This window comes from Pteropus vampyrus, unplaced genomic scaffold, assembly GCF_000151845.1.
Source record: "Pteropus vampyrus isolate Shadow unplaced genomic scaffold, Pvam_2.0 Scaffold99, whole genome shotgun sequence".
NCBI lineage: Eukaryota > Metazoa > Chordata > Mammalia > Chiroptera > Pteropodidae > Pteropus > Pteropus vampyrus.
The window spans coordinates 5,132,004-5,146,587 of NW_011888880.1; the positions used below are offsets into that span (position 1 = coordinate 5,132,004).

General features: G+C 38.4%; 1 protein-coding gene and 1 non-coding gene across 2 annotated transcripts in view; both read right to left on the minus strand.

Annotated features, from left to right (window-relative positions):
- SLCO5A1 (solute carrier organic anion transporter family member 5A1) overlaps nt 1–14,584 on the minus strand; it is a 116,428-nt gene that overhangs the window by 10,566 nt on the left and 91,278 nt on the right. The window lies entirely within an intron of this gene.
- On the minus strand, nt 10,503–10,621 carry LOC111742704. The gene has a single exon (XR_002781436.1). It is a non-coding gene; the product is annotated as a 5S ribosomal RNA (ribosomal RNA).

Below are 14,584 nucleotides of genomic sequence, written 5' to 3' on the forward strand. Positions count from 1 at the left end.
GATTCGGTTAAACGTGGTGGGTTTTGTTTTCTCATGAGATCATGGTGTCTGATTTACAAAAACAAAAATAATAGAATACAAAAGCTCTAAAATCGATCCGGGTAACAAATATAAAAGGGCGGGGGGTGGGGAGGGGAAGGCAAGTCAGAATACAGGGCTGTGGAGAGAAGTATAAGAAGTATAAACAGCTATGGAAGAACAGAAGCCGTCAGGCACCCATAGGAGACCTGCGGAAGGGCGAGAGGGGCTCTGTTGTGCTCGCACCCCGTGACCGCTTTTGCCTGCTTTTGTGTCCACCATTTGTAGCTGTCGCTGATGAAATACTGTTCCACAGGAGTTAGCAACAGCAGATCTGCCTATCTACTCACCAGCCACGCATTCGACAAGTATTTTGGAATGTCTGTTCTATGCCACGACTTATATTTAATGACTATGTTGAATCACCACTCATCCAGCAGCTGGCCCATCCCAACCATATGTTGTATTAATCTATAAACATGAAGTTTTGTTTGTTCAAAGGCTTTTCGCCTGTGGCCTGTTTCACACTTTGATAACTGAGTCCTCAAATATTAATGGAAGGAACAGAATTATACAATATTTAAACCTTATCAAGAAACATTTCAAAAAAGGCAAAAGCAAAATAAACTCTGTTCTTCATATATGTCACTCTACAGAAGAAATTTTATCATAAGAAACTGATAATTATTATGCTTACAAACTCTTAGAGTCTTACAATTTTAACTTTTAAATATACCTTCGAAAATGTGATTTGAGACCACAGTTAATTCCTTGTGGCCCCTGAGCCCCGCTCCAGGTGACATTTGGCAATGTCAGGAGACATTTTCGTTTGTCACAACTGAGGGTGTACTACTGGCATCTAGTGGGTAGAGACCAGGGATGCCTCTAAATATCACACGATATACAGAACGGCTCCTCTCCCACAATAAAGAATGAACTGACCCAAGTCTCAGTAGTGCTGGGGCTGAGAAACCCTGTTCTAGACCCACCACCACATTCCACAGACGACAAAATGGAGGTCCAGGGAGGCCAGATGATTCACCCTGAAGCTGACCAGTGCTGGGTGAACTGGTACCATGTGAAAAGCATTCTGTGTGCATTACTATTCTCTTCACTAGTTCCTCAAGAACTAAATGCAAGCCATGACCAAATAAAAGGGCTTTTAGATTCCTGCATGCTTAGTCACTAAAAATGACAGGCTTCAAATGTAAACATATGCTTATTACAGTTGCTATTTGGAAGTTACGAGGAATTTCTTATTAGCCACATGCTTTGTGTTCATTTATAACAGCCACAGATTCCAAACACCCCTCCTTTACTCAATAGAAAAGAGCCTAAAGGTAATATCAACAGACGCTCAAAACTGGTAACAGGAAGGCAAAGCTTTCCTGAGCTCCAGAAACAAAGGCACAGTCCCAGGTCACCCTCGGGTGTGTCTGCTTTTCTCATGCAATCATGGTGTCTGATACAAAGAAACAATACAATACGAAAAGCTATAAGAAGTCAAAACAGGCAACAAATATAACTAGCAGTTATATTTGTTGGGCATTCACAAAAATGTCAGGAGGGAAAAAGGCTATACTGGCACAAAAAATAAAGATGCCAAGATGGTTAATCCCTGTGCTGAAAAAAAAATAATTTTAAAGAATAATTATGACTTGTTTTATCATCACTCGCTCTCCAGAAAACAGACTGAATACAATAACAATGCAAGTATTTAAACCTGAGTAGCACGAAGCAACCTCTCCTTAGCCTGAAGTGAACCCATCATGGGGGCATACAATGCATAAGAGCAGCTATATAATGAGGTTATCCTTGTGTAAAGGGACTGTGCATCACCCTTTCCAATAAACAAAAGCATTTTTGACAAGTTAGCCTTCCAAATAAGAGGCTCATGTTAACTCAGAGTCACTGTAAGTGTGAATTCCTCCAAGGAACAAGGTCTCACTAATAAATGCCTTGTAATTGCATGGTTCGAGCTGCAAGCCTGAGAGTCATCCATGATCTCTTACCATAAAAATCATGGCATTATAAAATTAGAGAGATGGGAGAGGTCTCTGAGATGATCTAGTACAACTTTTTTTAAAAGAATAGGAAACGATGACAGATATAATGACATGTCCCACAATCACTGAGGCTTCAAGAATGCCAGCCATGGGGAGACAACAAAAAGGGAACGAGAGCAAGTTTGCTGCCCAATCTTAATTAAATTAATTACTTAAGGATCAACATTTATGTAAAGTCATATACAATGGTAAAGCAGATGGTGGTTTAACATAAGTAAAAATCTCTGCCACGTGGCCATTACAGCTGGGTATGTAAGGACACAGTTGCTCTCAAACCACACACATGCACACACACACATTATGTCACTTCGTTCCACCTCAAGACCTAAAGAACTCTTTAACTTCCGATCCGATATGTCTACTGGTCTCCATAAATCAAAGAGGAGCACCTTAACCTTTTTCCTTCCTCTTAAGTTTCTCCCTATTAAAAGACATGACAAGTAGAAATCTATGTGTCTTATGGTCAAACCACATGGATTAAAAGACTATGATTCACACATAAAAAAAACCTTTTAACAAAAATATACTTACCAACTATAAAAAACTGGTATCTTTCTCACAATTTCTTAACCTTTATCGATTTAACTCAGTCTTCAATAAGATTTTAATTAAAATGTTTCCTTTCAATTCTACTTAAATTCTTGGCTTCATATTAAAATCCTTCTTTGACTATATATAGCTATGCAACTTCAGGCTTATAATTATTATTTTTTATCACCATCATTATCATTAAAACTAACACTAGCAGAGCCCTATTTTTACTCCAGAAATAAGTTACCTCATTTATTCCTCATGAGAATTACAGTTATTATTACTGAGCCTCCGTGTTTCATATGAGGAAATTGGAAATTTGAGAAGATAAGCACTGCTAAAGTGCACACAGCTAGTAAGAATCAGAGATGTGTTTAAACCCAGTTACACCAGTCTCTGGAGCGTGTACACTGCACTAGCAAGACAGCTTTGTGTACGTGGCCATAGTTTTGCTTTCTCTAGCAAGAATCTTCTGGGCGGCTCATCCGCTGCCTTCGTCTTCCTAGAGAGAGCTGTAGTGCAGCTTTCATGGCTCTCAGCTGTCATTGTGCCCAAGACTTAGAGTCGGAAAGAGCTGGGTTCAATTCCATGTCTACGATTCATAAGCGCTGCGAACGAATCTAAAGAGAGTTCGCATTTGTAGGTCTGAGACCATAAAGTCTCTCTCAGGTGATCGTTGGGAGGATTAGATGAGTTAATGTGTTTCCAGTGGTGCCTGGCACAATGTAGGTACTAGGACACGGGTGAGCTTTCGTTATCCACGCGTGGCAGAAGCATTAACAAAAAACAATAACAATCACAAATATGAAGATTAAAAAGCCTTTATCGTGCTCTTTTTTTTTTTTTTTTTTTTCAAAAAGGAAGAAGTGATGTTCTAATTTACTCCTACAGAGGATGGTGGGGAAAGAACTAGACGGGTATCTAGTTTCAAGATTGCCATTTCGTAGCTGTATGGCTTTGGTCGAAGTTTTAGTCTATGGCTATGAACACCCATCCTGCCTACATGAGAGGAGAGCAAGGATAATCGGCAAAGGGGTGTATGTGATGACACATGGACTAGCGCAGGCTCGCTAGAGGACTATTTCATCAAAGTTGTGATTACTGTATCCCATCATTATTTTTATTGTTAAAGCTTCCTTAATCTGTGTAGCCAACGAATTTGAACCAGGTATAACTTGAAATTTGCATATAATAACCTACAACTGATACAAACCATCTCTTTAAATCCGGAATCATTTTTTATAAAATGATGTATCCCTTATACAGTATTTTTGAAATACTTTTATTTGTTAGTAATTGTAGAAAATCTGGAAAATACTAAAGGACTGAAAAATTAAATTAAGCTCACACATAATGCTATCATCCAGGACTATTCTCTATTATGCTTTGAGTATATTGCCTGCTGGTCTTTTTTCAATATGCATATAGGTTAACATTAATAACAGATTGTTATCAGGATTTTACATAGAGTTCTAAATTCTATTTTATTTTCTGCTAACATTTCATGATGAACATTTTCCATTGACTATGTTAATACAAGGTTATGGAATTATAAATTTGGTCCTTAGCTTAATAAGATCATAAGTGCTTTTGAAATAAAAAGTCTTACTACATTTAAGCAGCTATTACATAGTTTCATAGACTTCATGTGGACTTGTTTAGATCTTGGTTACAAAATTAAATTTGCTTATATTTCATAACCCCCTGCTACTTTTAAAATGAAACAAATTTTATTTGTGTCTCCCAATAGATGGAATCACATACTCACAGCTAGAAATGAACTCCAAGCCTATTAATAAAAGTAAGTAGGATAATCCAGAAACACCAGATCCTTTAAGTAAACTTTCTGCCTCCTTTTCAGAAATTTCCTTTAAAATGAGTAATGTCTATAATAAATAAAAGATTTTAAATGGTGCCAAAAGATTTAAACAGTGGAAGAAAAAAACTTCAGTAGCTTAAGCTGTCTGTGACACACAGATGCGGAGAGGGACAGGTTAACTAGAGGATTTAGAAGTGATCTGGCCAGAAACGCTAGTCAGATGAAGGGCTGGTGGTAGCCTACTATTTAAATACTCCATGTGGCAGAAAGGCAAGACCAGAAGTGGCGACAAGAAAATAAAATGCATCTGTGTGAAGCTGAGGCAAGGTATGAATTAACAGACAATATGTTTTTAATTTCTATAATCTTAGCACTTTGAGATGATAAAACTATACTGAGAGGAATGACTTCAGGAAAATCCCAACCTCTGAGATTTTGGAGCCACGTGGAAGAGGGTGGATCACTCGGTCCAACATTCACTGCTGAACACAGATAACAAAGAAAAGGCTTTTCCATCATTGCAAAGCTCAAGAAACCATCCCTGAAAAAGTTCTGGCCCAGTAGCTCAAGTTACAAAACCAGAAGATGATATAATAGATTTCAGTTTAAGTTCAAAGAGATGACACTTGATAAATGAAAGATAATAAATCTAAGAGTGTTAAATGATTTAACAAGACTTAGTACTGGTAAAAAATTCTGTACATGAACATCAGATTTAACCCCATTTAAAGAAATTATTTGAAGTAATAACTCACATTATGAAATGTGCTTATATTAAGTATTAGTTAAGCCACAGTTTTCACCATAAATCCTGGCTGTTGGGCAGCAAGATGATTAGCATACACCTGTGTGAAATACAGTTCAGCAGACACAGAGAGGAAGAAAAACACATTTCCTAATTAAAATTGCAGGGAAATTGTGGGTGCTGGGAACGTAATTACTTCAGTTGGAAATGGGCCAGGATATTTAGCTAGAGCTCCTAGGATCTTTCATAACAAAAAAAGCATCAGATCCTCAGATCTGAAGGGTTTTTTTATTTTTATTTTACTGTGGTTAGAACACTTTACATGAGATCTATCCTCTTAAAAAAAATGTTAAGCGTACAATACAGTGTCGTGACTATAGTACAATGTTAAGCCGCAGATCGCTAGAGCTGATTCATCTTGCTTCACCAAAAGTTTGTGCCAGTTGATCAGTAACTTCACACTCCCCTTACCCCGGCCCCTGGCAACCAGCATTCCACTCTTTGATTCTAGGAATTCAATTATTTTAGATACCTCGCGTAAGTAGAATCACGTCGTGTTTGTCTTTCTGTGGCTGGCTTATTTCACTTAGCATAAGGTCCTCAAGGTGCATCAACATTGTCATGTCTTATAAAATTTCCTTCTTTGTAAGGCCGAATAGTATTTGATTGTATGTATATATCACATTTTATTTATTAAAAATGTATATATCACATTTTTATTTATATGTATTTTATTTATGTATCTGCCGATGAACATTTAGGTCGGTTCCACATCATGGCTATCAAATCTAAATTTTTTAGAAACCACTAATCACACATCCGGTTCATTGTACAAAAAGATGGTGACTCTGATTCAGATTAAAAGGAAAGTTCATCTTTCTAAAACTTCCCAACTCCATCGCAGGCACCAAGATGCCTCTTGAGTACTTGATGCTGATCTGAAGATGCGTCAATCACTAAGTCCCTTATTGTTGGAAAATTCATCACGCCGCTAAACCTGGAGTTCCTCGTACGAACTTCAATAAATGGAGTTGGCGTGTACATTATACTTTCTTCTTTGTGTTCTTTTTATTCTTTCAGAATAGTTTAATAATCAAAAGAACTGCATTCAGAATCAGAGAAACCTGAGTGCAAATCCTAGTTCTATCATTTTCTAGTCGTGTGACTTTAAGTAGGTTATTTAATCCCTCTGAACCTCTTTCACCTCACAATTAAAATGAGAAAAATGTTATTGAATAGTTATCGGTTGCTAATTATTTATGGGGTTTAATCTCATTCTGTCCTCTCTATAATTCTAAGAAATCAGTATTATGTTTAACCCAACTAAACGATGAGGAAGTTAAGGCACAGAGTGGTTAAGGAATTTGCCAAGGACCCTATTCGATCCTTACAGTCCTTCAACAGATAGGACAGATATTATCAGTATCTTCACCTGAAGGATGTGGCAACCAGGCACAGAAAGGTCAAATAATTTGCCCACACTCACACAGCTAGTGCGTGGCAAGCCTACGGTAAAATCTGGACGGGCAGACATGAGAGCTGCAGATCAAAGGCAGTCGGTGTACAGACCACTTGGCCTTGTGCCTGGAACTCAGCTGTACCAAAATATTAGAAAACAGGGCACTACTGGAAAAAACGGATTCATTCTCTATCATCTCTACCGCTCTCTCAGTAAGGGGGTGGTGTGTGCACTTAGGTGTGCGCCTGTACGGAATACAAAATTTAAAATAGCGCTTCAGTGCAGTATTCAGAAAGAACAACAGACTTCGAAATAGATAATCTGGGCTCGATTCGGTTCCACTCCTTATTAACTAATGACTTTGGGCAAATCACTTAATCACTAAGTCTGTTTCTTTAATTGAAACAAGCGGGTGATATTTCAACATTTCAGTAGAGTGACAGCGTAAGCATTAGATATAAAATACACATATTAAGTGCCAATCACCACACCTGAGGCAAACAAATGCCTAACTAAAGCTCCTCTCTTCACGGCCACTCTCTTCAGCAATCTCTTTAATGGCTTAAATGGGTGTGTGTCGGGGGCGGATGCACATGCACAGTCTCAAAATTATGCAGAACAAGAAACAGTTTGTATTGGGCGGGCCAACCACACAGTGATGAGCACAAGAACACTCAGCCAAGGGAGCAAGAAGAAGCTGACCCATAGCCCACGCCCTGATCAGAGAAAGGGTCCATTATTTTTCACATACAGGTAACTGCTACTCTAAAAATGAAACGCTTGTGCAGCTGGACCACCCAAAAGTGTTTATAGTAATTCCGTTTTAGACTATCTTCCTAGAAGTATTTAGGGAGCCGGAGAAATTCTCCAAGAAAACTGGGTTTTGTTCATTTATAAACTTCACTGAAGTCAGGCTGCAAATACTAGCACGATTGGATCCTTGTAGCATCTTGCAGCATTCCTAACCAAGTTTTTCTTGGTTGAATACAATTAAATGAGAAGCAGTGTATCAGAACTCATGGATTTAGACAATTCGAGTGTTATTTACATCAAGTTCTTACTAGTTTCAGCGTCACTATGAGTAACATCCCTGGGCAGAGGTAGATGGCAGACATTCACTCATCTCTCAAGGAAGAAAAAGAGCTGCTTGGCATGATCTAGAAGGGAAGGGAATAGAGACAAGAAACTAGCTTTTTTTCAGCATATACTAAGTGCTAGACTCTGTGCTAGGAAATACCAGAAACCTTCCCTCAAAATCAAGGTTAGAAACATTTGTTTAAATATTTAGATGCTTCACATTGGAGGTTGAGGATGGGGGAAGAGGCATCAATTTTTATTTTCTACTCTCTGCAGTATTTTAACTTTTCAGCTACACCTGTTTTACTTTAATTATGCTTACAAGCAGGTGTGATTCACATTAGCACTGTTTTTACACATGAGAAAAGTATGACTCAACAATATAAGGTCATTTTTTTTTTTTGCGAGGTCACACAGCTAGAAAATGATGGCACTAGCACTTGCCTTTAAAAATAACACGATTTTTGACAAAAGAGATGGAGGAGAGAGGGGAAAAGAAGTTCAAGGAATTCATTCTTGGGATCTCTGTTTACTCAATAATGTAGAATACGAGGTTGTACAATAAGAAAAACAAGACTAGGGTAAAAACCTGAAGAAAGGATTTTTAAAAAATGGAACAACCATCATGGGGCATAGGAAAGGACGCTAACTACAGCCAAGGAAATGGATTCTCAGCAAAGATGAGGGCCTGCTAAGATTGGAACTCATAAATTTGTAATGGAGCCAATCAGCACAATTATATAACTTTTGCCCAGTCACACTGGGGAGCCCGGATTCAGCCGATTCAGTATTGGCAAGACGGACGTGGTGTTAAGCAAGGGATTTAAAAGTCTTGAGGCGACTTGCAGTCTCAAAGCTAATAAACCACTGAGTCTGCTTTCCGTCCCATCTGAGAAAGCACTTAACATAAAAGGCAGATTAAAAGAAATAAACTAGCAAAGAGGAATGGAAAGAGTGACAGCAGACTTCGTGAAAAGAGCACGTGGCTAGGCATAGGTTTGTGTGACATGAGCAGATGCCATGTGGGAGAGGAGCCGGCTCACCCCGTGGAACCTCCACACAGCTCTGTGGTGAAACTCAGCAGAGGTGACAGGGGACAAAAGAGAAGGCGACGCTGAAAACAACAGACGTACTGGAGCTCAGAGGGACAGAAAACTGCGTCACCGTGTGCCTCCATCCGCCTCTCTGCACCCACCTCCATCCCCGACTAAGAGCCTAGAAATTCATCAGAAAGCTCTGTTCTAGAGGGCTTGGAAGACATTTTTTAAACCAAGCTTCTACTGTAGATGTTGACAACTCAGTAAAACTTTTTCATTCTTCTATTTGGGGCACATAACCTGAGAGATGTTAGACTGAGTGTCGTCAACCTATAAAGCCCAAAATAAATAAACAAAGAAATTGACCTTTACAATCAAACGATAAAATGTAAGGCATAGAAATAAAGTAAAAAAAAAAAATTTCTAATTACATACACTTAGCGATCTATAAAGATCTTGTTCCCTAAAACATCAGATGTTATGAAAAGGGAACACTCAATACAACAAAGGAAAAAAAGTTTCCTCAAAATAAAAAATGTGCACGAAAAAGAGAGAACAAGGTTTGGAAAAATCTCTCATAGCAAAAAGAAAAACAGAATAAATTAAACACAGAGACAACCAGTCTACACGTTCTAACATCTGAATAGCAGGAATCCTGCAGAACATACAAAAAACAAAGACGAGAGAACGGACAAAGCTATGGCAGAGAAATTTCCTGGGATAAAAAAGAGACAAACATACACGTTAGATTAAGAGGGTTCAGAGAGTGCCTAATACAATGAATGAACAAAACCCTGTGCCAAGATCTCATTCGTCTGTTCATTCATTCATGCGACAAACATCTCGCTTTGTTTGGGATGGTGGGGATACAACTATCATGGAGACAGCTAGTGACTGTTCTCAAGAAGCTCATAGTTTAGAGACAAGAGCAAAGCAAATAATTTAAAAAGATAAGTTTGGATAGGGGTTAAGTACTAAGAGGAAACTAAGAAGGCGTAATATGATAAAGAGTGAGGGGAATGAAATCTCGCTATTTGCAACAGCGTGGGTGGACCTAGAGGGCATTATGCTACGTGAAATAAGTCAGACAGAGAAAGACAAAGACCAATGATCTCACTTACATGTGGAATCTAAAGAACAAAACAAACAAACAAACAAAACAGAAACAGACTCATAGATAACAGAAAACAAACTGGTGATTGCGTGATGTGGGGGAGATTGGGGGGCTGGGTGAAAAAAAGGTGATAGAATTAAGATATACAAATTGGTAGTTACAAAATAGCCATGGGGGTGTAAAGTACAGCATAGGGAACATAGTCAATAATAGGGTAATAAACAAGCATAGTGCACTAGACTAATTGGGGGAGGGGGGTTGCTTTGTAAATTACATAAATGTCTAACCACTATGCTATATGCCTGAAACTAATATAAAATAATATTGAGTGTCAATTGTAATAAAAGAAATTTTAAAAGAAAAAATATAGTAGATAGTAAACTTGAAAGAAAGAAAAGAATGAGGGGTCAGTGGGTTCCCTTAGATTGAGCAGAGAGAGAAAGGCTCATTGAAGAAGTGACATTAGATGGGTTCAGCCAGGACAAAATTTGAGGGAGATCATTTCTTATGTGATTTCAGAACAGCTTGAATAAAAAATATCCTAAAAATTTCCAAATAAAGTTGGCCACAGAGAAATGAGAACTGGGACTGCTATTTAATTTCTTTTTCTTTCTTTTCTTTCTTTTTTTTTTTTAATGTCTACAGCACCCAGTCTTCCTAGGTGGTCTCCCATCCAAGTACTAACCAGGCCCGCCCCTGCTTAGCTTCCGAGATCAGACAAGATCAGGCATGTTCAGGGTGGTATGGCCGTAGACAGCTATTAAATTTCTTATCAGCAACATTAAATGTTAGATTACAAATAAAGGTATGGCTTCAAAGTTCTCAGAAAAACAACCTTTTGACCTATAATTCTAAACCCACTCAAACTCTCATTTAAATGTGAGAGAATAATAAAGACACTTTAATATACTTACAGGCTCAGAAAGTTTTTCTTCCCATGTCTCCTTCCCTAGGAAGTTATCCAAAAATTTTTCTCTGGCAAAATGAGTTAACAAATAAACAAAACCTAGTGGATACGATCAAGATTTGTGAAAAGTAGTCCCAGGATATAAATTATGCCAAGAAAGCAACCAGCTCAACTGAAGCAAAGGATGGAGAGTTCCAGGAAAAAGGAGTCAATAAAACAGAAACAGTGATTGAGAACTTAAAAAAAAAAAAAGCATATGGCCATGACGAAGGCCAGCAGTAGGAGAAAGAAGGAGAGGCCTCTAGAACTCAACGCAAGAAAGTTGTAGTCCAAATATGATACAATATTAAGGGATTCCCATCCCTATTCTACTTAGTATCATCCCTACTCTACTTAGTACCTTCCTTCTTCTACTCTTCTATTTCCTGGGGAAAATGAACCAAAAAAAGCTGTGCGTAAGACCACCACACATAAAAGAGACCTCTGGTGAGATCCTAGAATGATGACAGGGGAAATAGCTAAGTCTGCAAACTGAACAGTAGGACCTAGGCCCTTCCTGCCACTACCCTTCAGCTCTAGAATAGCAGCAGTTTGGCTTAGAGTCTCTCCTGAACCCACCCCCAACACAGCCCCAGCCGAGAGACTGGAGCATCCTTCCCCTGAGGAGCTGAAGCACCTCAGAGGTAAGAGCTCAGGTTCTGACACTGAGCACCCCAATGAAAACACCAGCTGTCCTCCCTCTAATTATCCTACAGCGAGATATACCGAATGATCTGCACTCAGACACAGAGCACCTACTTATCTTTTCAACTCTTCATCCCTCAATACTAAGAGAAAGCTAAGGATCATCAGAAATTCAAGAGAAGCTTCCAACACAATCAAGACAGGAAAATAAATAAAAAGTAGGCACTCGTGCTCCAGAGACAATTTAGGAAAGAAAAGAAATTCTAATGTTAGAGAAATAACAGAAGATATTCCATCCATGAAGCAAGAAGGCTAGAAGCAAGAAACAATCAGAAATCAAGAAAAAACTTTGGAAATTAAAAACATAATAGCCAAAATGAATAAACAAACGAACAAACAAATAAAATAAAAATATAATAGCCTCCCTCCAAAAGAATGTAATAAAAGACTGGGAAAAGAAAGTTGAAAACTCTTTCAAAAAAGTAGGACAAAATATGAGTTCTTAAATAGGTAATGAAGAATAAGAAACGTAGAGGATCAAGGAAGGATAAAGAAGAGAAAAACTGATGGTGAGAAAACAACAAAATTAAAATAAAAATATATAAACAGAACTGAAGGACACAGTTTCCAGACATTAAAAGCTCACCAGTGTCCAGCAAAAAAAAAAAAAAAAAAAGTTATATCATGGTGAAATTTGGGAATATCAGGAGTAAATGGAAGCTCCCAAGAAGGAAAAATGGGTCACATACAAAGGACTGGGGAAAAGGCAAGCCAGACTCCCCACAATAACATAAGAAATTAGACGACAATAAGCAAAATTTTTTAAATTCTGAGTGAAAATGATTCATCCACAATTCTTTACCCGGCCAAAAACTTGGCCATAAAACATAACAGTTACGAAAAAAGAAAAAAGAAAGAAAAAAGAAAAGGCTATTTCATGAAAAGTCTCCAAGAAAAAGTTACAGCCTTTACAGCCTTCCTGTGGCTACTGAAGGATGTGCTCTCACAAAACGAGGGAGCAAATCAAAAAAGAGGCATCTACAGAGTCCGGAAAACAAAGACTCAGTACGGAGAGAAGCTAATGGGGTTCATAGGGTACAGCCGGGCAGCACCGTGTCCCCGAATGCACTGCGTCCGGATGAGAACTGGGGGACTCGAGCTCTGACATGGATGGTTCCAGGAGCTGGGGAAATGGAGCCATGAGTCCAGCAGACAGGTGGAAATTCATACTGAGATATTTTGAGCTTTAGAGAATGAATGGGGGAAGCTAGATGCAGATGCGAAGAAAACAGAGGAGATGAAAATAAGGCAATTATTAATTCCAGGACAACCTGTGTTGTATGAAAAAGGAAACCCAATCACGATGCGCTACATCTGCCTCAGCAGCTAACAAAGCTGTCATGATCGTGACGCGAAATGTCAACAAAGGATGTGACAGCTTGCAAAGGGAAAGCTGAAGTCCTCACTTCCCAAGATGGAAAGTCGTAAGTAATGCCTCGATTTCATTAATTCGTAGAATATGCCTTAAAAGTAGAGAGGCAAATACCAGAAGAGACGACTAAAAAGAATTTTTAAATTATTACCCCTGGGCAGTAGGGTTATTCGGGAGACTACTATTTATTTGTTTTGTTGTTGGTACACCAGCTTGGAGGGCAGGGGCACAAGTCTGCCCCTGGAATACGAACACTTAAATCACATTCGTGATAACACAGCAAGGCTCTTCCAGGACACTTACCCTGTTGTGTAAGGTATGTTTATACCTCCTAGATTGATACTTTCACATCCAACAATGAACAGGGTTGAAAAACACAGTAAAGACACACCACTGCAGATCATTGCTAGTTTTGCAGATTCTCTTGCACCAAGTTTCAACTTTTTTATGATGTAGCCTCCCAGGACAATACCGACACCAGCACTGGGCACAATAATAACACCTGGAGAGAAGAAGGGGAGAGGATTAATTTGAAGTAATGTATATTTATTATTCATTTTTTAATTACTCTGTTTCTACTTATTTAGTATTTAGTTATTAGTACTAAAGTAAAGAGAAATACTGTAATCGAAATTGGCAGTTACAAAATAGTCATGGAGAGGTACTGTGCAGTACAGGGAATATAGTCAATAATATGGTAATAACCACATATGGTGTCAGATGGGTACTAGAATTATCAAGTTGATCACTTCGTAAGTTATATAAATGTCTAATTGCTAATTATGCTGTACACCTGAAACTAATATAATATTATATGTCAACTGTAATCAAAAAATTTTTTATTATAAAAAAGAAAATAATTATTTAAAAAATACTGTAATCAATTAATCTTCAATGTGTGTGGTTTTACAGTATAATTTATTTTCAACACATATAACCAACAAAGGACTCATTTCCAGAATGAAAAAAACTTACAAAACAACTCATGAGAAAAGTAGGAAAAACTTGAATAGGTCCTTCACTAAGAGGAAATCCAGCTGATCAATAAACACAAGAAGGTGATCGGCCGCGTTACTAAGAGAGAAACACAAATTTAAACCACAATAAAATACCCTCCATGCCAATCACATCAGTAAAAAATGTAAAGTCTGACAGTACCACATGCTGCCAAATATATGAATCAATGAGCACTCATTACACCACTGGTGGGATGTAAATTGTGACACCAACTTTGAAAAACGGTTTGACATTATCTGGTAAAGTTGAAGATATACACGCCCAGTGACAGGCAATCTCATTCCTGGATCTGTACCCTGAAGAAATTCATACACAAGGGGGCCAAAAGAAGTGTACAAGGCAGTGGAGGCATCAAAATAGCCAAAAACTGTAAATAAACCAAATGTCCGTTAATACATACATGGCATATCATTAATTCACATCATGAAATGCCTCACTACAGAAATAAAAACTCGGAAACCTAACAACGCACAACTATGTGGATGACGCACTGGTGAATGAAAGCAGCGAGACACCAGAACGTGTGGTGTGATTACCTTTGCATAAAGTTCAAGAACAGGTAAGCAATATTGTTCGGGAATGCATATGCAGGTGGTACGGCTACGAAGAAAACCCAGAAGTAACTGTCACCAAACCCACGCAAGCTGCTGGGAGGTGGTGGGCCGTGGGGAGGGCGGG